General features: G+C 31.5%; 1 long non-coding RNA gene across 2 annotated transcripts; it reads left to right on the top strand.

The window, feature by feature from the left end:
* The first annotated feature begins 10,643 nt into the window (after positions 1–10,643).
* Positions 10,644–12,886, top strand: LOC131635700 (uncharacterized). Of its 2 annotated transcripts, XR_009293852.1 has the most exons (4): positions 10,645–11,136; positions 11,283–11,528; positions 11,651–11,992; positions 12,699–12,886. It is a non-coding gene; the product is annotated as an uncharacterized LOC131635700 (long non-coding RNA). The 2 variants fall into 2 exon arrangements; XR_009293851.1 differs by having other exon boundaries at positions 10,644–11,136; positions 11,283–11,992; positions 12,699–12,885.
* The last annotated feature ends 14,984 nt before the right edge of the window (positions 12,887–27,870 follow it).

The raw sequence follows: 27,870 nt of genomic DNA, 5'->3' as shown, positions 1-27,870 counted from the left end.
TCCTTCTCTTTTAATGTTTTTCAGATAATTAGTTGTTAAACCAATCAAGTTGTTAGACAAAGATGTTATCTTTGTGATTTTGGGGTTAGAATCAAGAATAGGCACAAACTTCATTTTCTTTCAAACATTGCCTATAACTAAGTTGGAGGTAAGATTCCTATGTCATGCGAGTGTATGTATGCTTCCAAGCTAAATCAAACACATCATATATAAAACCTATGATAGAAATGATATGCTTCCAGTGATTCTTTCATCAAATTCAATATTGAACCAATTAATAATTGGTAGTATTGCAATTGAACTAATTAACAATCCGTTATGAGCACAATTTTTACTTCATTAATGCATCAACTTAGGATATCCGACAAAGTATACAAAATACAAATAGTAAAATAGAGCATATACGAGGAGTAAGTGGAGAAAGGCTTGAAGGTGGACCTATAATGAGTGATTTTTATGGTTGAAGTTCTTAAATGAGTGAGGGGCCATGGGTTGGCCTACTAAAACTTACTCAAAAAAGGCCAAAACTTACTTCATGATTGAGATACTCCAAACTCCAAAGGAATCAAATTGCAGCAAAATAGAACAACCATACATTTGTTGTACATGCACCGAAAGTATCCATTATAGTCTCAAAATAGCCTCGATGTATGTACACAATTATGAATGGGGATTCTATGCGTTTATGATCCTGCATGCTTGTATGTATATGTGACATTGTTAGCACATTCGTACAAATACAGATTTTTACTTTATAAACCAAATACTAAGTCAATTTGAAATGTCAAATTTTAGTGTATGTTTGGATTGACTTTTACAAGCCCCAAAAGCACTTCTTACCCACTTCAACTTGAAAACTGGTTATTTTTCTTGTTTGGATACTTTTCCAAAATCAATTCTCCTCTTCCAAAAGCAATTTTACTAGAAGCTACAATTCCTAGCTTTAGAGTTTAGTAGAATCAATTCTACATTTATTATATTTTATTTTTTACAACTCTTTTTAACTTTCCTTCTTTACCCTCTTTAATTTTTATCAATTACTTCTTTTCTTTTTTGATTTGTATTAGAATCTATTACCATTTTAGTAATTATACAATTCAAAATCAATTTTGCTAAAACTATCCAAACAACATTAATTGATAACAATTACTTCTATATTATTGTATCCAAACATAAATCAATTCTTCTAAACTCAATTCTATTGAAATCAATTCTATCAAACTCAATTCTCTCAGAATCAATTATATCCACCGCCAATTCAAACACACCATAAGGGTAACACGAAATGAATGCATGAGTTTTTCTTTACAGGGTTCCAAGTTATGAATAACTAGATGGTAACACGAAATGATGTAAGTGTGAGTGGTGGCATAAATCAATTAATGTTGAATTTTTAAGAGAAATAATCTGAATATCCAATGTTTTAAGATTTTGGGTGAAAAATGTGACGTCTCTCTTGATTATAGTTCTAAAATATTTTATGTCTGTTGGTTCTAAAATAATTTATGTCTGTTGTGACGTCTCCTCAAAAGATTGATGGTCATTTTAATTTTTTTGACTTATTTTTAATATTATAATTTTAAATTTTGTGATTTTAATTCTTAATATTTTAGTATTATTTAAAATAATGAGTTGTGTAATTGGAATTTTTTTTAAAATAACCATGTATTAAAAAAAATTACGCAAATAACCACGTTTCAAAAAAAAATTACGCAAATAACCAGGTTTCTGAAACCCTTAACACCAAGGCGCTATCTCACATGGCTTATTCCCTTTTTTTTACTCCTAGGCGCCATCTGACATGGCACACTCAGTCCCAATAAGCCATGTCAAATGGCGCCTCCCTTCAACTTTTAGGAGGAGGAGCCATCTCATATGGCGCCTCCTTGTATATTTTTCGTTCAATTTTCCATTTGAAAATGCACCAAGGCGCCATCTGAGATGGCTTATTGCATAAAAGTTGTACATAGGAGCCATCCCAAATGGCGCCTCCCTTCATCTGATATAATGGTGGCGCCATCTCACATGGCGCCTTGGTGTCAATGTTTTCTGAAACTTGGTTATTTGCGTAGTTTTTTCCGAAGTATGGTTATTTGCGTAACTTTTTTCTAATACATGGTTATTTAAAAAAAATTCGTGTAATTGATATATTTTTAATTGTTTTGTGTATTTTTATATTCTATTGAGATAATTTCTATTTTTTAATTTTAAAAATAAGACTTTTAGACAAAATAATTGAAAAATAATTATGATAGGGTTATATTGAAAATACTTAATTGTGTAATTTTGTTAACATCATTACATTTTATTACAATTTAAAATATTATTTATTGTAACTTTTAATTAGTTATTGTTTTTAAATTTATTTTTTTATTGGCGTCCACGCTTTATATTAATGCTATGTATCTTTGGGTTAAACAATATTTTTTATTTATTTTTAAAAAAATATTTAAAATTAAAATTGCTGGTAGAATATTACATGTGCTGATGTGCATGAAGAAATAATATAAATTGAATCATATTTTCTATTTTGCCAAATGAAACGGTTTTTCTTGATTTCTATAGAAATAATATTTCAAATATGATTGTCAACTAACACTCACTTGACTCATTAATTTGAAAAATCATGTGAAAAATATAAATTATACTCCTGAATCAAAATCAAAATCGTAAAACTCTTATGTTTAATCTTTTATAAAAATTGAATATGAATTATATTTATGAATCAAACAATCTCATAATCAAATATAATAATCATATCTATAAATTGAAATTATGATTCAAAATCATAATAATTGATTTTCCTTAAAAATATATTTTTTATATTTTCCTTTAAAATATTTATTATTTCTATTTCTTTTCAATTTTTATGAAAATTTCAACATTCAGATAAATTAAAATATAATTAACTTAAAATGTGTTTTTCAAAATTAAACAATAGCAAAGAAAAATTCCATAGAATCATCGAAAAATCGAACCAGACACAATAATTTTTAAATACATTCCTATTAAAAACATATGAGAATATAAATTAACTAAAAAATCAAATTTTATTCACACGTTAAAACTGGACGGAGAAGAAAGATGTGAGAAATAAATTGAACAAAGATTCTCAGATAGAGGAAAAATACATCGAAGAGAGGAATTATGTAAAGAGAAATATAATAGAATATGAGAAACGTATATAATAACAATATAAATGGTGATATTTCCAATAAATAAAAGCCCAGAATGTAAATTTATCAAAATAGAAAACTTAAAATTTAATTAATTAAATTTTAAAAGTTCCCTGTCGTTAAAAAATTTCATAAATAATTGATTTTAAAAGTTTGTTGTTATGTGGCATGATTTCATTGGTCCACGTCATTTAAGATAAATGATTAATGTATTTACTTTTACCATAAATAATTTTTTGGAATTATGTTTCCCAACTTTGAATTTGTTATTGAATGCCAAAAATTACAATTTATTATTAATTAATACATGTTTTCAAGTTTTTTATTCTACTTATAAAATTAAGATTTAAATTTTATACAAGGTAACAATAAATAAAATATAATGCATTATAAATTATTATAGTATAAATGTAAAAAAGTAATTCAAAATCATGGCTCACTACCCTCTTGACTTAAATAAGTTTGAAATTTTAATTTGTTTATTAATAATTAAAAACAAAAAGAAAATAAGTTATAAATAATTGGATGATGACTACACGCTAACAAAATTCAAAACAACCATGAAATTCATTTTTAAAATAAGTCGCATAAGTGAATATAAGATAAAATGCAAAGTAAAAATAATGAATCAAATTAATTTAAATTTTATTGATTAATATGTAGAATACAATTGAAAAAAAAATGGTACTAAAAATTTAAATGACTTAATTCATTTGACACTTTTTAATTAGTTTTTTTAGCAAAAAAGGAGAATTAAATTAAATATAAAACGGTGACAATAATGTTTTTTAGTTTCCCAATTAAAATATTTTTTAAAATAAATATAATATATCACTAATTAATATTATAATAAATTTAATAATAACATAAAATTAATATTGATGGTAAATTTTTTAAATTTATTTATTTCCGAAAATTTTATTAATATATTATTGTATGCTCTCAACTTGTCTCTTGTATCTTTAAATTAGGCTTTCAAAACATTTTATTTTCCAAGTTTAAATATAGTTTTTTTCAAATTTAAAATAATGATATAACATTGATTAATGATTGTCAAGGCAAAGCGGGGGTTGAGACAAGGTGATCCTGTCTCACCGTTGCTTTTTGTTCTTGTAATGGAGTATTTACACCGATGCTTGGCTGGACTGAAAGAAACACCTGAATTCAAACATCACCCGAGATGCGCTAGATTGAACATCACTAACATATGCTTCGCTGATGATTTAATGCTTCTCTAAAGGAGAGGTTCGGTCAGTATAGGTGATGATGCAAGCTTTCAATCTGTTTTCTGAAGCGACTGGACTCAAAGCAAATCCGGCAAAGTGCAAAGTATTCTTCGGGGGGGTTGATATGCAGAATCAGCAAGCAATTCTGAGGTTAACACATTTTGTGGAAGGGATGCTTCCTGTAAGATATTTGGGGGTTCCACTGTCAAGCCGTAAAATCTCTATTGCACAGTGCCAGCCTTTAATTGATAAAATGACGCAGAGGATACAACATTGGTCAGTTCGGCTGCTCAGTTATGCGGGGCACCTACAACTGATAAATAGCGTGTTCATGGCCATTTCAAATTATTGGATGCAAGCGTTCCCGATCCCAAAGAAAGTGATAGCTAAGATAGAAAGTATTTGCAAAAATTTTCTATGGTCGGCAAAGGCAGAAGGGAGGAAAGCTTATGTGGCTTGGGAAAATTTGTGTGAGCCAAAGAATGCTGGAGGACTTCGTATTCGCGACTTACAGACTTGGAATACGACCATGATGATAAAGCTTCTATGGAATATTCACCGAAAGATGGATAAACTGTGGATTAGATGGCTGGATTCGTATTTTATGAAGGGAACTCCTATTTTACAATGGAATGTAACTAAGACTCGATCATGGATGATAAACAGAATTTTGAAATGTAGAGAGAGGATTCAGAATTGTGCAGCCTGGAATTTGGCTAATCAAAGTGGTTTCCTCAAGGCTTCTAAAATTTATAATGAGTTAAGGGGTGAGAAAGTGGATGTTCCGTGGAAGAAACTGTTCTTCCAAAACCACGCTCAACCGAGATCAAAATTCATTCTTTGGCTGATTTTGAAAGGAAGATTACCAACGAAGGAAAGGCTAGAGAGATTCGGGCTTATTAATGAAATCACTTGCTGTTTTTGCGACCAACCCGAAACCTTGGAACATTTGTTTTTTGCCTGCAGGTGGACGCATAAAATATGGAAAAAGATGTTGGAATGGAGTGGATATGAGAGAAGCATTCGACAATGGCCGCAAGAGCTGCACTGGCTGATTCAAGAAAGTGGAAAGAAAGGTTGGCGGAGGCAAATACTCAAAGTGACACTGACAGAGACCATGTATCAAATATGGATGAGTAGAAATGAAGCTGTCTTCACTAACATCTTGCCTAGAAGCGACATCACTAGGGCCATACATGATATAATAGTGTATAGATGCATTCCACATAGTAAACTAAGTTCTCATGTTGCTGAATTGTTATGAGCCATAGGTAGAGGCTGTGGAGTTTGTGTTTTATTGGACCAATTTGTAGCCTGGATCTAAGGATCGGCGTGTACTAAACTGTTTTTGGATGTTAATAATAAAGTCTATTTACTCCAAAAAAATAAAAATAATGATATAACATTGATTAATGAAAAAATGAATTAATGAGAACAAATATTTTATTTTCCAAATTTAAGTATATTTTTTACAAACTAAAAATAAGTACATAATAACAATTAATGAAAAAATGATTTATGAAGACAAATTTTCAAATTTAATACTTTTTAAACATCTTTTAAAATATTTTTAAGCTTTTATTTTCATAAAGTGACACTAAAAGTAATTATAAACTTTTTTAGTTCTAATTTAACAAATAAAGAATATAAAATTTCAAAAATATTAATGATAAAATTAATTGATTAGTTGAACAATTCACATAAATTTTTAAAATATATAAGTTAATAAAAATATCTTATTTTTCTATACTTTTATTAAATATTAATGTATTTTACTTTACCTTAAAAATATTTTTTAGAACTATGTTTCTCATCTTTGAATTAAGTATTGAATGCAGTGTTTTAAAAACCGGATCGGACCGGAAACCGGTCAGGTAACCGGTCTGGTTCAATAGTCAGATCGGGTATGCCATCAAACCGGTGGGAACCGGTGAAAATCGGGAAAACCGGAAAACCGGCGGTTTAATTGCTTTTTTTTTTTTAACTTTTTTTTTAACATTTCTTTTAAACTTTTTTTTTTTAACTTTTTTTTTTAATATATTTAGTAGTGTATTACTTAAATAGCATTCTCACATAGTTTTTTCGTTAGTGACAAATTAAAAACTTTATTGTCTATTTGTTATCTTTTCTAATAAATTTTCTTAAATAGCATAAACATATTGAATTTTATTTGATTTCTTTTTAGGAGGATCCTATTTTGAATTAAATTTGGTACACATTGGAGTTATTTTGTTATAAACTATTCAATTAGATTATGTAGTAATTAGACTTTGTTTAGATTATGTTGTAATTAGACTTTGTTTGCAATTAGACTTTGTAATTTTTTACTATTTTGTTATGTGTGATACCTTTGTTTAAAATTTGAATTTAAGTTATGAAATTGTGAATTTATAATATGATATTTTTAAAAAATTTAAAAGCTAGTTATATTTTTTTAGAGACTGAATCATTCGGTTCGACCGGTTTTATACCTATATAATGACAGATCTATTCAACCGAGTTATCCGGTTTAATCCGGTTTGGTCGTGCGGTTCGACCAGTGACCCAGTGGTTCGACCGATAAACCAGTGACCCAATACCCTCACCGATTCGATGACCGGTCCGGTTTTTAAAACACTGATTGAATGTGCAAAATCACAATTTACGGTTTTATTAATAAGTTTTTAAATCAAATTTCTAATCAAGTTTTTGTTTCATTTATAAAAATAAGAATGAACGTCCATTTTGGTCCCTCACAAAAACTGCAGAAGTCAAATTAGACTCTGAGAAAAAAAATTCTTATTAAATCTCTTACAAAATTTAACCGAGTCATGTTAGTCCCTCTACTAATATTTTTTTTCAAACTGGTTTTCTTTTTACTTTTGAACCGTGACTTGAACCGTGACTGGACTACCAGTGAAGACCGATTTTAGTCCCTTACAAAAAAGAGAGAGTCCAAATTAGTCCCTAAGAAAAAAAAATCCCTATTTAATCCCTTACAAAATTTAACTGATCCATATTAGTCCTCTTTTAATATTTTTTAAACGATTTTTAAACTGTACTCCTATTTTACGACTGTTGATTTGAAATTATTTGTGAAGAGATTGTAGATAAATCATCACGATACCATGATGTTTTTTTGTTGGGTTTATTAGCAAGCTTATGGGTGGGTGACTACGGTTTTTCTTGTTATGTATTCTTGTGTATTAGGTATTGTTATTGTTTTAGTTGTTAATGATCTTTTATAATACACATGATATGTTGGAAGAAAATTGATTTATACCATATTCCTTAGGTTTTGATGATAACAAAATATTTAATGAACAATTAGGCATACTAGGTAACTCAGCTTTTGGTGAAAACTCAGTCTCTAAAGACAATGTGCAAAGGAACTTAACCTCTGGCTCATACTCAATTTCTAAAAGCAGTTCTATCTTGTCAAATTCAGTCACGGTTTTAAAATAGAAAAAAATTGTTTCAAAAAAATATTAAAAGAGGGACTAATATAACTCAGTTAAATTTTGTAAGGGATTAAATATGGTTTTTTTTCTTAGGGAATAATTTGGACTCTTTTTTTTGCGAGGGACTAAAATCGGTCTTCACTGACAGTCCAGCCACGGTTCAAAAGTAAGAAAAAACCGGTTTGAAAAAAATATTAGTAGAGGGACTAACATGGCTCGGTTAAATTTTGTAAAAGATTTAATAGGGATTTTTTTCTCAGAGACTAATTTGACCTTTATAGTTTTTGTGATGGACTAAAATGGATCTTCACTCTAAAAATATTTTTTAAATTTATGAAAGTTCTCAATAGGTAAATATAATAAATTAGTAATTAATATAATATAAATGCAAAAGTAATAAAAAAATCATGGTTGACTATCTTTTAAAATAACAATTTTTTCATACCAAAGAAAAATTCTGTTTGTTTGTAAATGTAGAATTTATTTATTTTATTTCAATAAACCAAAAATATAATTGAAACAATTTCTTATTACCAATTAGTTAATTATATGATACAAAGAAAAATAACAAATTACCTTATTTTTCTTTTAAAAACATTTGTAAGCTAATACATGTTTTTGAAATTAAAATATATATTTTATTAAATTAAACGTTACAAAATAACATTGTAAATTAATAATTTTTTTTTATTAATTATCTACAAAATTAGAGTGATTCTCGTTAAAATTTAAACAAAAATAATCTGATAATATTTATATAACTACGATAATTTGCATCAAACAAATCATTTTAGCTATTTTTTCAATTAATATATCTTCTTGAAGTGATTTACTGTCTAATTCTCCATTCAAATATAATATTACTCATTCACAAAAACAAAATTTATGATTCATAAGCATAAAAATAATAGCTAATACTAATTATGGGAAAAAAGGAGTCTTACAAAAAATGTCCCTAATGTATAAAAAGTACACGACTATGCTATCTCAAAAAGGGATGTGGATCCTCTGCAGTGGCTGGATGGTCCAACTCAATTACAAGCACTCGTTTTATTCTAACTCATGTAGTCAACAAAATTAATATTTGTATGAATGGCCAAGATTGAAGCATGACCGATATAAATGGCTAAGATTAGAGCAGGACCAAAAGCATGAGAGAAGGAGCAGGAGAAAATCTGTTTCCCTAAAAAAGAGATATTAGATAAAGCAAAATAAATCATATCAAACATCAAATCTCTTAAACTCTCAAATTGAACAAAATAATTTGAACGAGATATTAGATAAAACAAAATAAATCATATCAAACATGAAATCCTTTAAATTCTTAAATTGAACAAAATATTTTGAACGAGATATTAGATAAAGCAAAATAAATCATATCAAACATGAAATCCACCAAAATAATTTGAAATTAATCAAAATTATTCAATAAAAAAGTATATAAAAAAAGAGAATTGAAATTAATTAAAATGAACAAAATATTAAAATTTAAAAAGAGAAAAATCAGTGATTATCAAAGTGTGAGATAACAAACGGATCACATTTGCGGGTTGAGAAATTTGTGAGTCAATGAGAAGGAGTCGTTCACACAAAATGAAAAGATGGAAATCATGATTGAAGGAGAATAAAAGTATAATGAAAAATATGAGAATTGTGACTGTCCATGAATTATGGATAATGACAACGAAAAATAAAAATTCATCAAACGACAAATCTAAACAAATTCAAAAATAAAATTGTTGAATTACGAAAGTATTCGAAGAGAAAGAAAGAACAAATTCAATAAGAAGAAAAATATAAAGAAAAAAAATGATTGTAGTAATCTGTCATAATCATAATTTTGGCTAAACTCAATAGTCCAAAAATATAATTAATTAAATTTAGAACTAGTAAAATTTACCTAAGGTAAAAAAATAACTTAGATATTAAAATTTGAAAGTTGACTACACGTGTCATTTAATTATTGGTGCCATGTCATTAGGGGTATTTTACCCCAATTTATCAAGGGATAGCCCTAGGCCTCACCAAGTTAAAATGAAGAGAATAATTTTGGGTTGGTTTGTTTTGAAGTGTAGTAGGGTTTATTTGTTTTGAAGAGATTCATGTAAGAATTAAATCATATGGCAAGTAAATGAATAAGCTGTCAAAAAATTGATTCCCGTTTCAAATTTAAGTAAATTATAAATAGGTGTTATTTTGACACAAAATGAGACCATTGTTCACTATAAATACAATGAACAACACTCCCACCAACTTTAATTATAAAAATAAATAAATTTATATTTGTTAAAAGTGATAATTAATTTTAATTTTTAGATTCTATATAAAAAAACTAATACAATTATTTTTTTTTTATAAACAAATTATATTGATGTGTCTTTATACCTGTATAAATTGATTTTTATGATATTAGTATTACATTTCCAGCCATTCTAATCTCTTGTCGATGCATTATAGCATTCTAATGACTATGTTTCATAATGTTGCTTTAATTTGTCTGTTCCTTTTCACACGCTACTCTTTCAAAATTTGTGGTGTTAAGTTTAAGTCTTTACCCAACAACATTGTAACTTCACTTTTTCTGTTTCTACCACATAATTTATCGAAAATGTGTTTGACATTGGTATCAACTATCTACCCATTAATAAAATGTAGCCCAAAATTACCATTTACCCCTACTACTCAAAATTTTTTACACTACCAAAAGGTGTTTCCTGTAATTAACAAATTCAAAAATCAGCCTTGCCATTTGTTAGCCTTCTATTGGTCAATGTCTTCAAATTTTGTACTTTCCCATTTTACTTTTCAGACCATTTCGTTTTCCCTCTTCCTCTCTCTTTCACGGTTTCTCTAACCTGTTTCTCTTTCTCTCTCTTTTCCAAGTTCTTTCATATTCTCTCAACCCCTTTCCTTTTTCCTTTCGAACCCTAGCGGGTTTATCACTATCATCGGTGCTTCCTGACACTGCACGACTATCTACACCACAAATCGCATCCTTTCCCTTTTGAATCGATTTGCATTCGTTTTCATTTTGGTTTTCTTTTGCGTTTTAGTCATCGCTTTCGTTTTCGTTATCTGAATCCGGTTTAGGGTCTGGAAAAAGTGTTTATTTCATTTATGATTCTAGCGGCGTCCGTAACAGAATGGATCTCTGGTTTATGAAATTTGTTCGTGATTTAAACTTTGTATTTTGAAGGAAGATCTATAAATTTGGTAGTCACTAACTTGCAGATCTACGATTGTCTGACCCCACTCCACCGTTTCTGCTCTCCTTTCATCACTTTTGTTTTCAAGGTTGGTGGTTTTGATTCAGTTTTAGTTTTGATTTGTTAGATTTTGATGCTTAGGGTTTCTAATAACCATTTTGGTTTTACTTATTACTCTATAAATTTAGCAAAGTTTGTGTAACTTTCAATTAACTTTTGCTTTATTGAAATCAGCCCTATAGAGTACATGATGTGTTGCGCCCACTCTATGAATCATCCAAGCTATTAGCTTAGAGAACAACTATGGCAGGAAGAAGAATACACTTGTGCTGCTAGATATATGACTATTTTTATAATTTTTCTGATACATTTTATTGTATACTATGTTTGGTTTTTCTCCAAAAAAATTATTTGACTATATCACTCATACTTTTCATTTTTTTTGTGTAACAGGCTTAAAATTCCTTCCAATTGTCATAGGTAATTTCAAACGATTTTGATGTTTGTGGCTTCTACTGGAGCTTGTGTGTTTTGAATCTATGTGTTTTGATGTTCTGAGTCCATGGTTCAACAACAAGCACTATTTTATTTGTGTCCTGCAGGTTTATGTAGCTACAAATAGGATTTCTCCTTTTATCACCCTTTTCAGGCTTTTTGAAGAATCTACAAATAAAGTTAGAGTGAAAATACTTAGTTTTCAACTCTATTATTAGAACTGATGCCCTCTATTATTAGAACTGATGCCCTTAGTTTTCAGGCTATTTGTAGATTCAAATTATTGATTATGTGAAGATTTTGAATTGTTTCAATTTCGGTGTTGTGGTTCTATTTGAGCTTCACGGTTATATGTTTGGGGTTCGCGAAGGTTTTCTGTTGCAGAGTTTGGATTCTAGCAGAGCTTTTCACGGTTCAGATTTAGCATTCGAGTCAAATTTTCGGTACAGGTTTGTTTCGATTTCAAATCGAGTTTTGTTCCAGTTTAGAATTTGATTTACATTTTCTGTTCAGAATTTGATTTACGTTTTCGGTTCAAAATTGGTTGCGTTTTGGAATTTTTGCATTTTATCGGTTTTGACTCAATTACGGGTTCTACTATAGTTTGATTGGGATTTGATTTATAGGCATTTGTCTATATGATGCACAGTTTTATATCTATTGTATGAATATATGGTTTTATGTAGCCATAACAAGAATGCATTAAACTTTTTGGATCAGCTGTGCTTAGTCTATCAGCAAAAATACATCCTTACATCTCATTTGGAAGTTGATGGGACCCAAGCAAGCATAATGGATATCCATATCCTTTATAATTAATGCTCATTTGATCTTAGGTTTTCCCCTGCTGTGAGTGTTCTTCCTCAACAGAAGAAAATAGTTTTGTCTAGATGGTTGGCACATTTTACATCCTATCATAATACAATTACCAATAACTTTATATGGTTTTGAAATGGCTTTTTTTCTTTTAATTACATCAAAGAGTGAGAGTAGTTATTTCAAAGTGTGTGTTTTATCATTGTGCATTTTCTGAACTAGCCTCTGTACTTATTTGTAATTATGTGATTCTGTCCTGTGTTTGTTTCTAAACTTGTTGCAAAACTTGTAACATACTCTGCATATCTGTTGCTAATATTGACTTTTTTCTTCCATTAGATCCAAAACTTTCAAGCTTGTTGAAGATGTTAAGATGGGCCCAAAACCAGCTGGCCGAGAAAGCTTCTTTTCCTCGCATAAATGATATAACCACAGCTTAGAAGACCCTGTTCAAAAACTTGTGACACTTTAATTTGAATTTGAAGATTTTAGGTTCTACATGAAGTGATTGTTGCCATTGTTGTTAAAAATTGTGTATTAATTTGAAAGATGTTTTACACTGTTGTACAAAAAGATTGTCAATACAGTCATTTATTCCATTTTTTCCCTTCAAGTTAACTTTAATTTGATAGATGAAGATATAATTTTTTTCTCACGATGATAGCAGAAGATAACCCAAAGACACAAAACATTTATTTTCAATTGTTAGGGACAGTTAAGCCTCGAAATTCTCTTCACTTCTATGTTGTCACTGAATATCATCTCTATTACATTTCACAACAAATTTATCAGATAAAAAAAACTGAGAAAAGTGAACTAGATCAATTTTTTACATATTAAAGGTTAATCACCTTGTGTGCAAAAGAATAATGGTCAAAGAAAATGGAATGAGTATTATGAATCTAGATGGTTGGGAAACCATTATAATGTTAAAAATCTATAGGTCTTATAGATATAGTAAGAAGTATTGTTTTGTGAACAACAATGAAGAAGCGTGCTCTCTGTGTGAAAGCGAAGAAAAACAAAGAGTATGTGTGATTTCAATATTTTTGTGTGAGAGAGAAGAAAAGAGTAGGAGTAATTTCAATATTATACTCTTTTCATAAAATTATACTGATTTATAGTACTATATTCTAATAAAGTTAATAAAATAATAAAAATTAGGCATGGTTGAGTGTGATGGATATGGTCGAGTGTGTTAGGGCTCTCTGACAAAAAGAGAAAAAAAATAGGTTGTTAGTACTCTATCTATAGCTACTGAACTTTAAGTGCATTGAAAAAATAGGAAGGAAACTTAGTATGTAAGCTAATGGACTCCAATAGCATTGAAAAAATATATAAAAATAACTTACTACGTGTGTTTCGGTCGGTTTCGATTTATTTTGGATTTATATTTTAAATCCGATTTCCACCATAGTAAGCCACTAGAAACTGAAATTGGTGAACCGCGGTTAAACCGGTTTCTTTTTTAGTATCCATTTATTTTTTTTTATTCATCGGTTAATTCAGTTTGGATCGGATTTGGTTTTTTTTTCACCCCGATGTATTTTACCGCTCATATGAATTTTATCACTGAAACTAATTATTTTCACGGGTCACTATCACAACAATACCTTTTTTTTAATCAACAAAATATTTGTAAATAATTAATGTTATTAAGGATATTCGTGAATATTTATAATTATTAGATATATAGGATTGATCATTTTGGTGATTTTATACATATTTATTTTGAAATATTTTCATTTATTAGTGTTTTTTTAATAACAGTTATATATTACCCGTGTGAGAAAATTAAGTTAGGAACTCCTATGATAAAATCGCCATATAAGAAAATTAAGAACCTTACCCGATTATTTCTCAACTATTAAAAAGATTCAAGTCCTATCTATTGTGAATTTTCTTATAATCCAATGAATACTTCTTAATTTTCTTATACGGCGATTTTACCAATTCCTGTGAATTTTGTCACTGAAACTCACTATTTTCACGGGTTACTATCACCAAAATATCTTTTTAACCTTTAACTCACTAAAATATGTTAGAGTTTTAAGTTTTAAGTTTTACCAATTATGTATTTGAAAATTTATAAATTTTGTAGTACATCCTTATGTACTAGACCCGATGTAACTTTTACTAACTCATGTGAATTTTATTACTAAAACTCATTATTTTATCGGGTTACTATCACCACAATATCTTTTTTATTTTATTCAACAAAATATTTATACATATTTATAGTTATGAGTGATATTCATAATATTTCACTTTCAAAGATAATGTTTCACATTAACATTTCTAAGTATATTCCTAAAAACCATTAAAGTATATGTGCTCCTTTCGTTTGTATTATATTATTGACATTAAGATATAAATTACCCGTGCGGACGCACGGGTCTTCTACTAGTTACTTCCATCATTAATACAATCTATATACAACACATTACAAAAATGTGTTTGACATTGGTATTATTTTCAATTGTAGCACAAACTATATAATACACATTTAGAAAATTTGTTTGACATTGTTATTACTTTCAACAGTAGTTCAAACTATATACTACAAATTTAAAAATTGTGTTTGCCATTATTATTACTTTCAGCAATAGTATAAACTATCTAATTGCAACTAAACTCACTTCACTACATACAACATACATAGTTTGAATGAAAATATTTGTAATTGAGGATGCCATATATCTATGATTCTCTTTTAGATATTACTCATCATGAATCCATACAAACAGTTTGTATTCTCTTTCTTTCCACTAGTCAATTCCCCACATTAAATAATGCATACACTATTCAATGCTCTATCACCATCTCAATATACTATTTAATATTGTACAAATACTTCGGGGTGTGGTATCCGCATAACCAGTTTTCCATTGTTTTTTGTAACGCCCCGAATTTAATCAATTATTTAATTAAATTGATCAAGGATTTATTTGTTGGAATTAGTTGAAGTCGAGGTTTATCGGTATTATTCTAAAAGCGTAATGGATTAATGTGTCGGTTTGAGCAGCTAAGTTGTGGTCGGATTAGTCGGAGAAATAGAATTGCGAGATGATATTATTTGCACTATGGATCAATTATAGTCGTAGAATATTATTGGAAATAATATTCGTTATGTTATGTGATTATTTATTTATGTGTGTTATTTGGCTTAATTGAGTAATTAGAGGAATATTATGAATTGGGCCTAAGTGGAAGAAATATAACACAATGGATGAGTTATGGATTAAGCCCATTAGTGAGATAGTAAGAGTTAGGGTTTTAGAAGTTTAGTTTCATAACTCATTTTGGAGAAAGAAGAGAAAGAAGAGAAAGAATGGAAGAAAGAGGAGAGCTAGGGGTTGAAGGAGAAGAACTCCATTGGTAAAGGTGAAGCTTTTGATAAGGTAAGGGTGGGGTTCTTACTGTCTAAGGGTTGGCATGATGATGGGCATGGTAGAGATTAGGCTTCTTAATTGAAATTCATGAATGTGTAGAGATTTGCAATGTTGATGATGTTGATGAATGTTGGAATTGATGAATTATTTGCTGAGATTTTGATGAGTTGTTAGAGGTTTATGTGAGTGAGTAAGGTTGTGATTGGTGTATCATCTTTAATCCTTCAATTTCATAGTTTTAGAAATGTTAGGGTTTATGTAGATTTCATGAAATTGGTGATCTAAACATGTTTTGGTATGATTTGATGATGATAAATGATGTATATTGATCATATATGCTTTGAATTGTTGATTGGAAGTGATTTTGGATGGAGGTATAGCATTTTCGTAAGTCTGTTCGCTGCTGTATTTTTCTGCATAATCGTGCGGCCGCTAAGCGGACCCCGGCCCGCTGAGAGAACCCTGCTGTCAAAAATATTTTTTTTGAAACTTTGAAATGATGTAACTTTTGATCCGTAACTCCGTTTTATGTGTCGTTCGAAGAGTTGGGAAGCTAATGAAATTATCTATATGATATAAGTGTAATGGTTAGCACATGATGAATTAATTATGATGTTTTTAACATGTAATCATATATATGTGCGTTATAACTTGAAAATTTGTGAATAACATTGTGACAGAATGTTATGTGGTGTAATATTCATGATGTGTGTGAATGGATATGTGTTATTTGAATGTTCTTGTGGAGAATGATTACTTGATGACTTAATTATGATGTGTTTGTTTTAATAACATGTATGTATGTGAATATGTGTTATGGCTTGATGAAATGTGAATAACATGTGTTGATATGGTATGTTGTAATTTATTAATATTGTATACCGTAATGAACTGATGAGGATGTACTCAAATGTATTGGTAATTGTTTACTACATGTATAATGAGATGTTGAATTGGTGAATACTATGAGTATGATTTATATGTGAGTGATAACATGTTACTTGAATCGTATTTATGTAAATGTGAATCGGTGTTTATTGATAACAACATTGTTGGCATGATATGTGATATAATATTCATGATGAGTGTGAATGATTATATGTTGTTTGTTTTTGAAAAATAAAGTGAGCTCGCTAAGCGGAGCTCAGAGTTGATTTTGCTACTGGACCTTGCCGCTTCAAGCGGGGTTATGGAATTGGTATTTCCATAAGCGCGCTTGACAGCCGCTGAGCGGACCCTGTTTTACAAAACTTGTTCAAACTTTGACATGATGTTGTTAGAACAAGATTTGTTTTGATCAATATTCTTGTTTTGATGATAACAATGTATATGAATTTTGTATAAGATAATGTGGTACTCTAATCCTTTACATTTTCCAATTCAGGAAATATATAAGGAGTACGCAAAATTCAGCGCCAGAAGCACTGACTCAGAAGGTTCAAGATTGCAACATCAGAACATGCTCTCGCAAGACATCAGAAGATGGTCAAGCAGAATCAGAACATGGTCTATGAAGCATCAGAAGAACATGAGATCAGAAGCAGAAGCACTGAAGTTCTTATGGTATCACGCTCAAACACTTCAAATTCAGAAGACAAGAAGATGCTCTGCACCAAGCTGTTTGACTCTGATTACTCAAACATTGTATTTACAAACATCATATCAGAAGCAAGTACAAGATGACAGGCTACGCCGACTGACAAAAGGAACGTTAGAAGCTACAAAAGGCAAAGTCAGTAGATGCAGCAAAAGCAAGGCTCGAGGTAGTTCTCAAAAGAGTGAAACATTAAATGCAGAGCTGTACGGAACGCACAACGCATTAAATGCTCCCAACGGTCATCTTCTCAAACGCCTATAAATAGAAGTTCTGATGAGAAGTTGAACACATAACTCTTGCGCAAAAATACAGAAACGCTATCAATTTCAAAAGCTCTCAAACTTCATCTTCAACCTCACTTCACTTGTAATATCTTAGTGAGATTTAAGCTTAGAACTTAAGAGAAATATCACAGTCGTGATTATAGCTTTCTAAGAAGCATTTGAATACTCTTGTAAACATTTATTTTACATTGATTTGTAAAAGGTTCCTAGAGTGATCAAGTTGTGATCAGTAGACTCTAGAAGACTTAGAAGTTTCTAAGTGTTGATTTCCTAGAGTGATCAAGGTGTGATCAGTATACTCTAGAAGACTTAGAGCTCGTTTGGCCCAACTTTTTATCTACTTTTTTTCTCCTTATAAGGAGATGGAAGGCCAAACACATTTTTCATAAAGCTCTTATGAAAAAAAGTAGTTTTTTTTAAAGACAAAAAATTGAATAAAAGGAGCTTGTAAAAAAGGCGTTGAAACCAACTTTTTCAGAGCTTAAAACATGTGGTCGCGGTTCGAATCCCAACGAAAGCACTTTTCTTTAAAAAAAATGGCGCTAATATAGTAGACGGAAAATTTTCAATTTTTTCTACGGTTCATAACATCTAGAGTTATGTTTTATTTATTCTTTTTTTTTTCTTGTGTTTACATCATCATTTTTGTAGATACTATTACTGTCCAACTTTTTATTCGTTTTATATATTATATCTTGTTTTATTGTATAATGATTTTCAATAATAATATTATGAATTTCTTCTACTATACACTAACTTATAAATGTTAGTATAACAATTAAATAATACGCATTATATATATATATATATATATATATATATATATATACACACACACACACACACACACACACACGAAACAACTTTTAAATTAAAAATAACTTTAAAAAATAATCATAACCAAACAACTTTAACTTTATTTTAAAAGCTCTTATTTTTAACTTTAACTTTAAATTAACTTTTAAGACTTAAAAAAGTTGAGCCAAACGAGCTCTTAGAGTGTTTCTAAGTGGACAACCATTGTAATCAAGATTGATTAGTGGATTAAATCCTCAGTTGAGGTAAATCACTCTAAGGGGGTGGACTGGAGTAGTTTCGTTAACAACGAACCAGGATAAAAATATTGTGTTCATTATTTTTATCTTAAGAGTTTTTAAAGTCACACTTATTCAAACCCCACTTTCTAAGTGTTTTTCTATCCTTCAGATGTATCTTTTGAACCGTAGCTTATTTTTAAATGCCGTTTTAACCTCCATGAAACTTTAATTGATGTCTATCCGTTGTATATGCTTTGAATATTCTTGGAAATTTTATGAACCCTTTCCTTGAATTGAATTGCTTTATATTGTGATGTATTGTGAAGTGAATTAATATTGTATAATGATATGACTTAAAGACGTGATTGAGACGTGATGAATTACTATGATAGTAATGATAAGGTTATTGCCATAGAACCTTGGCATTGAGTTGGTTTGTTTGAGACGATGCATGACGTGTTGCTTAAGTTGTTTATGTTGCTTATGTTGTTTAAGTTGATTATGTCGTTCATGTTGATTATGTCGTTTAAGGTGATTAAGTGGTTTAAGTTTTTTTGTGAATGGGCATCATTGAGTCGCATCCATTGCATTGTTTGAGACGGCCCTTGTGGCAAATGTTTGAGACGGCCCTTGTGGCAAATGTTTGAGACGGGAGTTTTACCCCAGTGGTACCACATGCATGTGCATAAGTTTGAGTCACATTCGAGTCGCATTTGAATTGCATTGGAATTGTGTTTGGATGGTTGAGATGATGAGATATTTGTTATGACGTGATGATGAGATGTTTGTTGTGACGTGATCATATTATAATTGTGAATTTGAATATGTTGTCTTAATCTGTTAATGACGTTGTTACCGTTTTGAAAGTTGTATTATATTGATAATTTGTTTTGTGATGAAAGTTGTTATAAGATGTTGTGTGATGCGAAGTGGTGAAATTATGTATGATATATATATCTCCTATATTATTTATCATGCATTCCTTTATATTGTAAGATATCTCACCCCTTTGCTGATATTTCCCCTACCATGGGAAATGGGTAAGTACTCAGGATTAGTCGTGGTTGTTCGAGTTCATTTATGTGAAGTCTTTATGTTACTTTATGGCAAGTCGAGTTGGTGTCCATTGCTCTGATACGTAGCACTCGGGGGATTAGTCGTTATTGTATAATTGTCGTATTCTATGTTGACATTTATTTTTAAGTTGAATTGAAAGATGTTTATAAGTTGAAGTAGGAAGTTGTGGATGAAGTTATGTTTTCGAATGCTATGTATCATTATTAAATGCAATATAAGTATGTTTGTTTGGTTTAAGTTGAAATGTTACATCCCATTGTTTGTTGAAGATTTTTAAATGCACTCTGATTTTCGCTTATGATTGCGGGGTAGAATTGGGGTGTTACATTAGTGGTATCAGAGCTGGTCGGTCTGTCCGGCCAATATTGTCTAATGTTGTTTATTCCCGTGTACGCGACGAGTGTGTGAAACATCGTCGGTACTTGTTGTTCTTCTGATTATTTGTCTGCTAGAGTTGGTTTGAAGCTAAATGGGGGAGAGGTTATGCTTGTCAGATATGTTCAGTTGTAAGGTGTTAGTGTATTGCTGCTAGCGACAGTGCAAGTGTCGAGGGAGTTTGTTGTTTCCCGAATTGTAGGTGACTTGGATTTAAGATTTTGGTTGCTAGTTAAGTTGGAATCTCTTATGGAAGAGGATAATTAGGAATTGTTGATGTTCACTTCTCGAAGGATGAGGAGCTATGTAGCGGTTGTTGGTATGCGAGTATGGTGCAAGTTCCTGATGTGTCTGAAGGCAACTGTAAGTAATGAAAATAAATTCTAGAAGACGGAATTTAGAAAGTGCGATGTTCTAGTGCTGCTGATGGACTGTGAAGTTGTTGGTTGAGAAACCTTGCTTAAGATATCGGTGTTGGATCAGTGATTAAGATAAGTATTGTTGTAGACCTTGCTGTAAGATTGTTGCAAGTGATTGAGACAGTAGTGGAAGCTGTTGAATTTGTTGAAAACTTTCTGAAGCGCGAGTAAGAATTGGTAATGCGGAGAGATGAGTATAATTTCAATAATAAGAAGTGTTGATAATTGTGTACATGAATTTTGTTCTGAGGTATCGTCAGAGGTGTTTTAGTGAGTAGCTACAAGACGTCGGTGTTAGCTTTTTCAGATGATTTTGGAAGATTAGTGAATTATGGAATTATAGTGCTTCTGGTGATATGAGTACAAGTTGGAAAAGAACATTATTAATGTTGGTAATGATGGTTTATACTCTATTATGATTGTCGGCTATCTATTGACAAATTGAGGACTTGATCACCCTTAATCTCTTGTTGATAGTAGACGAAATCGTGATTGGATGGCATAGACGTATCTTGCTAGCTTGATAGTGCGTAAGGGGATGAATGTTATGTTGTGAAGATAGTTGCTCTCGGGTTGGTGTGAATTAACGGAAAAGTATCCGTGAATGGTTGAGAAGTAATGAACAGGTCGGAGGAGCTAGTTTATAGGTGAGATAACACCGCAAAGTAAAGGATTGAGAATATCGAGTGAAAAACGATTTTGTGATGGACGTTTAAGGAAGTATGAACTAGATTAAGACTTGTGAACCATGTAGTTGACGGAAAGATTTAGCGTGAACGGTGACTTAAGAATGGTTATCAGAGTTGCGCAGCGGATGTGTAAGGTGGCGCAGTTGTTGTGCATGTGCGTTTGTTAAAGGTGAAGAACTAGGTATCGGAAGCCTAGGAGAATGGTATGTTTTGATCTACATGTTTGATTTGGTGGGTGTTTAAAGAAGGACGAAGTGCCGGAGATATAGTATTTTCCCGCAAATACTTGCCGAGTTTATATGGATGATATAAGGGTTGCTAGTTGATGGTGAAATTGGGTATATTCGTCACATAATCTTGTTAAGTTGACGTTATAATGATTTGATTTATGTTGTCATGATATTGTTGTTGGGCACTGTAAGTAAGAAGTGATATTGTATCTCCACATTTAAGCATGTTATAGTTGATTCTACCATAAGTATTGCTAAGCCGGAAGATTCCTGAGGTGGTTGGTAAGGTTTTAACAAGTATGTTGTAAAGATGTCGAATAATTGACACTGGATTTAAGTCGGATTGAGTTGTTTTGGTAGTCGAAGTATTGTTAAACACAACTCAGAATCGGAGAGTTGGAAGTGAAGTCGAGAATGGTTATGTCAGATAGATTTTCGAGGACGAAAATATTCTAAGTGAGGGAGAGTTGTAACGCCCCGGATTTAATTAATTATTTAATTAAATTGATCAAGGATTTATTCGTTGGAATTAGTTGAAGACGAGGTTTATCGATATTATTCTAAAAGCGTAATGGATTAATGTGTCGGTTTGAGCAGCTAATTTGTGGTCGGATTAGTCGGAGAAATACAATTGGGAGATGGTATTATTTGGGTTAAGGATCAATTGTAGTCGTAGAATATTATTGGGAATAATATTCATTATGTTATGTGATTATTTATTTATGTGTGTTATTTGGCTTAATTGAGTAATTAGAGGAATATTATGAATTGGGCCTAAGTGGAAGAAATATAACACAATGGATGGGTTATGGATTAAGCCCATTAGTGAGATAGTTAGAGTTAGGGTTTTAGAAGTTTAGTTTCATAACTCATTTTGGAGAAAGAAGAGAAAGAAGGGAAGAAAGAGGAGAGCTAGGGCTTGAAGGAGAAGAACTCCATTGGTAAAGGTGAAGCTTTTGATAAGGTAAAGGTGAGGTTCTTACTCTCTAAGGGTTGGCATAATGATGGGAATGGTATAGATTAGGCTTCTTAATTGAAATTCATGAATGTGTAGAGATTTGCAATGTTGATGATGTTGATGAGTGTTGGAATTGATGAATTATTTGCTGAGATTTTGATGAGTTGTTAGAGGTTTATGTGAGTGAGTAAGGTTGTGATTGGTGTATCATCTTTAATCCTTCAATTTCATAGTTTTAGAAATGTTAGGGTTTATGTAGATTTCATGAAATTGGTGATCTAAACATGTTTTGGTATGATTTGATGATGATAAATGATGTATACTGATCATATATGCTTTGAATTGTTGATTGGAAGTGATTTTGGGTGGAGGTATAACATTTTCGTAGGTCTGTTCGCTGCTATATTTTTTTGCATAATCGTGCGGCCGCTAAGCGGACCCCAGCCGGCTGAGCGAATCCTGCTGTCAGAAATATTTTTTTTGAAACTTTGAAATGATGTAACTTTTGATCCGTAACTCTATTTTATGCGCCGTTCGAAGCATTGGGAAGCTAATGAAATTATCTGTATGATAGAAGTGTAATGGTTAGAACATGATGAATTAATTATGATGTTTTTAACATGTAATTATGTATATATGCGTTATAACTTGATAATTTGTGAATAACATTGTGACGGAATGTTATGTGGTGTAATATTCATGATGTGTGTGAATGGATATGTGTTATTTGAATGTTCTGGTGGAGAATGATTACTTGATGACTTAATTATGATGTGGTTGTTTTAATAACATGTATGTATGTGAATATGTGTTATGGCTTGATGAAATGTGAATAACATTTGTTGATATGGTATGTTGTAATTTATTAATATTATATGTAACGCCCCATATTTTCTAATTTTAATTTAATCAGAAATTAAATTATTATTTAGAATTATTTAGTATTTTCGTTGAATTAATTAGAGGAATTATGCAATATTAGTCTTTGGGCCAAGTGTGGTATTTAGCAATGAGGGGGTGTTAAGTTGTGAGCCCATTGCTAAATTATGTTATGTTTTAATAAAACAAGGAAATAGGAGGAAATTGAGAAATAGAGAAGGAAAACCTAAGAGGGAGAGAAGAAGAACTCATGGGCAAAATCTATTTTCGCAACCCTTTGGCAGCCTTCACAAATCATGCCATAACTTTCTGCTCGTAACTCCAAATCAGGTAATTCTTGAAGATTCGGATTCTACACGAAGCTTCCTTCGATTTGATATATTAATTCGTGTAAGAGAGGTTCTCGATGAGAGAGATAAGCGAGTTTGAAGATTGGGGATTCTTGCTGAAAGTGAATAAAAGAGGCTTACGGGTTTGATGAAGAAGAAGAGGAAAAGTCCAGATTCTTGACTAAGGTAAGGGGGGACTCTTCCATTTATCTTATATTATGGGATTATAGGTAGTAGGATAGATTGATCATGTTCTTTATAACAATTAGGTTATGTTTAGGTTGTGGGATGTTAGGTTTTGGGGAATTTGTTAATATTGGTTGTATTGATCATGTATTGTGCTAATTGAACGTTTGAAATGTGTTATAATTGTAATATATTATGTAACTTGATGATGTTTTGATGTGGGTATGATTATGGTGTGATTGGATTGGAATTGGGAGGGGGAGGATGTCAAAATCGCAGCAAAATTCTGCATAAAACGCAGCATGCATCGACCTGAGTGTCAGTTGCGTCGACCTGAGTGTCAGCATACGTCGACCTATAGTGTCAGCGTGCGCTTACCCGAGAGTGGTAGAAGTTCTATGCTTCGACCTGAAGGAGGCTATGCGTCGATGCATAACATGCAATTTTTGAAAAATATTCTGAAGGTCATAACTTTTGATCCGTTTGTCCGATTTTGGTGCCGTTTCGAGCATAGCGAAGCTAATTAAATATTTTATACAATAAAATTGTGTTTTGAGTCATGACTCGATTTTATATTAAAACTCTCGATTTTAATTAGTGGTGATAGTTTATGCGTACAGGTACAATGGTGAATGTCTTATCTGTTGTGATGCCATGATTGTAACTGGTGGTTGATATACATATATTGTCGATGTAAAATATGTGTTTGTTATGGTTGAGGATAGCATAAACCGTGTGTGGCTATTGATTGTTGTGTTGGTTGATGATTATGACATCTGGTTGTTTAATGTTGATGACGAGCATGTTATGGTTGATGCATGCATTTCATAATCATTATGTGGCTGATCCTTGGCGATGGTGGATCAGTGGTAGCTAATTCCCATTGTGTGGAATTAATGAGTGGGTGTTGTCGTATCCTTGACGATGGTGGATCGGTGAGATGGGTTATCCCATGCTTGGTACCACATGCATGTAGTTGCATTGCACTAGGCTACTTGTGTTATTATAACATGAATGGAAGATTGTCCAATGTTATAATATGTGTTGATTGTGTATTTATCATGACTAATTGTGTTGTTGTGAATCTGACCGTAACTGTAATTGTGTGAATAATATGTGATTGATATTTTATTATCTATATCTTATAACATTGGTTAAATGTGAATGAGACTCACCCTTGCTGTTGTTATTTTTCAGATTGAGGAGTAGCTTTTGTACTTGGTGAGGATTAGCTCGTCAAGTAATGCGTTAGAGTCAGTTGGGTTCGTGTCATGCTCTGGTCGAGTAACACTGGGGATGTTATTTAGAGTTACTTGATAAACTCTTTTCATTGGGTGTTTTGTTTATGGTGGTATTTTAAGTCTATGACTTTGGTTGTTTCATTATTTAGATGTTAAAGATATTTTCCGCTGTGTTAACATGTTAATCTGGATAATTTTGGTTTAACGTTCTCTTTTATGGCATGACATGAGTATTGTTTTAATTATTTGGAAGTTGTAATGCCCTTTTCATGTTTTACTCTGATTATTGTTAAATTTTCCGCGGGGTTTTAGAAGGGTGTTACATTATATACCATAATGAATTGATGAGGATGTGCTCAAATGTATTGGTAATTGTTTCCTACATGTATAATGAGATGTTGAATTGATGAATACTACGAGTATGATTTATATGTGAGTGATAACATGTTATTTGAATCGTATTTATGTAAATGTGAATTGGTGTTGATTGATAACAACATTGTTGGCATGATATGTGATATGATATTCATGATGAGTGTGAATGATTATATGCTGTTTGTTTTTGAAAAATAAAGTGAGCTCGCTAAGCGGAGCTAGTCCACTAAGCGGAGCTCAGAGTTAATTTATCTACTGGATCTTGCCGCTTCAAGCGGGGTTATGGAATTGGTATTTCCATAAGCGCGCTTGACGGCCGCTGAGCAGACCCTGTTTTACAAAACTTGTTCAAACTTTGACATGATGTATCTTTTGAACCGTAGCTTGTTTTTAAATGCCGTTTGAACTTCCATGAAGCTTTAATTGATGTCTATCCATTTTATATGCTTTGAATATTCTTGGAAATCTTTATGAACCCTTTCCTTGAATTGAATTGCTTTATATTGTGATGTATTGTGAAGTGAATTAATGTTGTATAATGATATGACTTAAAGACGTGATTGAGACGTGATGAATTATTATGATAGTAATGATAAGGTTATTGCCATAGAACCTTGGCATTGAGTTGGTTTGTTTGAGACGATGCATGATGTGTTGCTTATGTTGTTTAAGTTGATTACGTCTTTCAAGTTGATTATGTCGTTTAAGTTGATTAAGTGGTTTAAGTTGTGTTCGTGGATGTGCATCATTGAGTCGCATCCATTGCATTGTTTGAGACGGCCCTTGTGGCAAATGTTTGAGATGGCCCTTGTGGCAAATGTTTGAGATGACCCTTGTGGTGAATGTTTGAGACGGCCCAATGGCAAACTGTTTGAGACAAGAGTTTTACTCCAATGGTACCACATGCATGTGCATAAGTTTGAGTCACATTCGAGTCGCATTTGAATTGCATTGGAATTTTGTTTGGATGGTTGAGATGATGAGATGTTTGTTATGACGTGATGATGAGATGTTTGTTGTGACGTGAACATATTATAATTGTGAATTTGAATATGTTATCTTAATTGGTTAATGACGTTGTTACCGTTTTGAAAGTTGTATTATATTGATAAGTTGTTTTGTGATGAAAGTTGTTTTAAGATGTTGTGTGATGCGAAGTGGTGAAATTATGTATGATCTATATCTCCTATATTATTTATCATGCATTCCTTTATATTGTAAGATATCTCTCCCCTTTGCTGATATTTCCCTTACCATGGGAAATGGGTAGGTACTCAAGATTAGCCGTGGTTGTTCGACTTCATTTATGTGAAGTCTTTATGAAAGATATGGGAGAAGCGGACGTTATTCTTGGTATTAAGATTAAACGGGAGAATAAGGGGATTGTAATTACGCAATCTCATTACATTGAGGAAATACTAAAGAAGTTCAATTATGAAAATTGTTCTCCAGTAAGTACTCCCTTGGATCCAGGAGAAAAGCTTATGCCAAATACAGGTAAACCTGTGGATCAACTCGAATACTCAAGAGCTATAGGTTCTTTGATGTATGCTATGATTAGCACTAGACCGGATATTGCGTATGCGGTTGGAAAGTTGAGCAGATTTACTAGTAATCCTAGTAGACATCATTGGCATGCGATAACTAGGGTATTCAAGTACTTGAAGGGTACTATGAATTATGGATTGTCATATATGGGATTTCCTTCGGTGTTAGAGGGTTATTCGGATGCTAGTTGGATAAATAATGTTGAAGATTCATCTTCTATAAGTGGATGGGTGTTCTTGCTTGGGGGAGGTGCCATCTCATGGGCTTCCAAGAAGCAAACATGTATAACTAGTTCCACAATAGAATCTGAGTTTGTAGCATTAGCTGCTGCTGGTAAAGAAGCAGAATGGCTAAGGAACTTGGTATATGAGATTCCGATATGGCCTAAACCGATATCACCAATTTCTATCCGTTGTGATAGTAGTGCCACACTGGCTAAAGCATATAGTCAAATATACAATGGAAAGTCTAGACATTTGGGTATTAGACATAGTATGATTAGGGAATTAATCATGAATGAGGTGATATCTATTGAGTTTGTTCGGTCGCAACAAAACTTAGCTGATCACTTGACGAAGGGGTTAGCTAGAGACTTAGTGAAGAAGTCGGTAATTGGGATGGGATTAAAGTCCATTTAAATCTATTAACTATGGTATACCCAATTCCCTTCTAATACAACGTTAGAAGCAGAATTCAATGTGGAAAGATCATAATTAAAGATTGGAGCAATTGTGTTTATCTTCCCAAGGTATGTGCTCAGACCTGCAAGTGATGGCTAGGTTGAAGTATATCTTCTTAATGGTTCTTTTGAAAAATTGCTAATGCAGGTGCAAGATTAAAAGGATCACCTATGTGAGCATGAAGTTTTGCCGCTTCAAGAAGCTTGGACTTGGCT

Source organism: Vicia villosa, unplaced genomic scaffold (assembly GCF_029867415.1).
Source record: "Vicia villosa cultivar HV-30 ecotype Madison, WI unplaced genomic scaffold, Vvil1.0 ctg.001533F_1_1, whole genome shotgun sequence".
In the NCBI taxonomy this organism is placed as follows: domain Eukaryota; kingdom Viridiplantae; phylum Streptophyta; class Magnoliopsida; order Fabales; family Fabaceae; genus Vicia; species Vicia villosa.
This window is presented reverse-complemented; position numbering and strand designations above follow the sequence as displayed.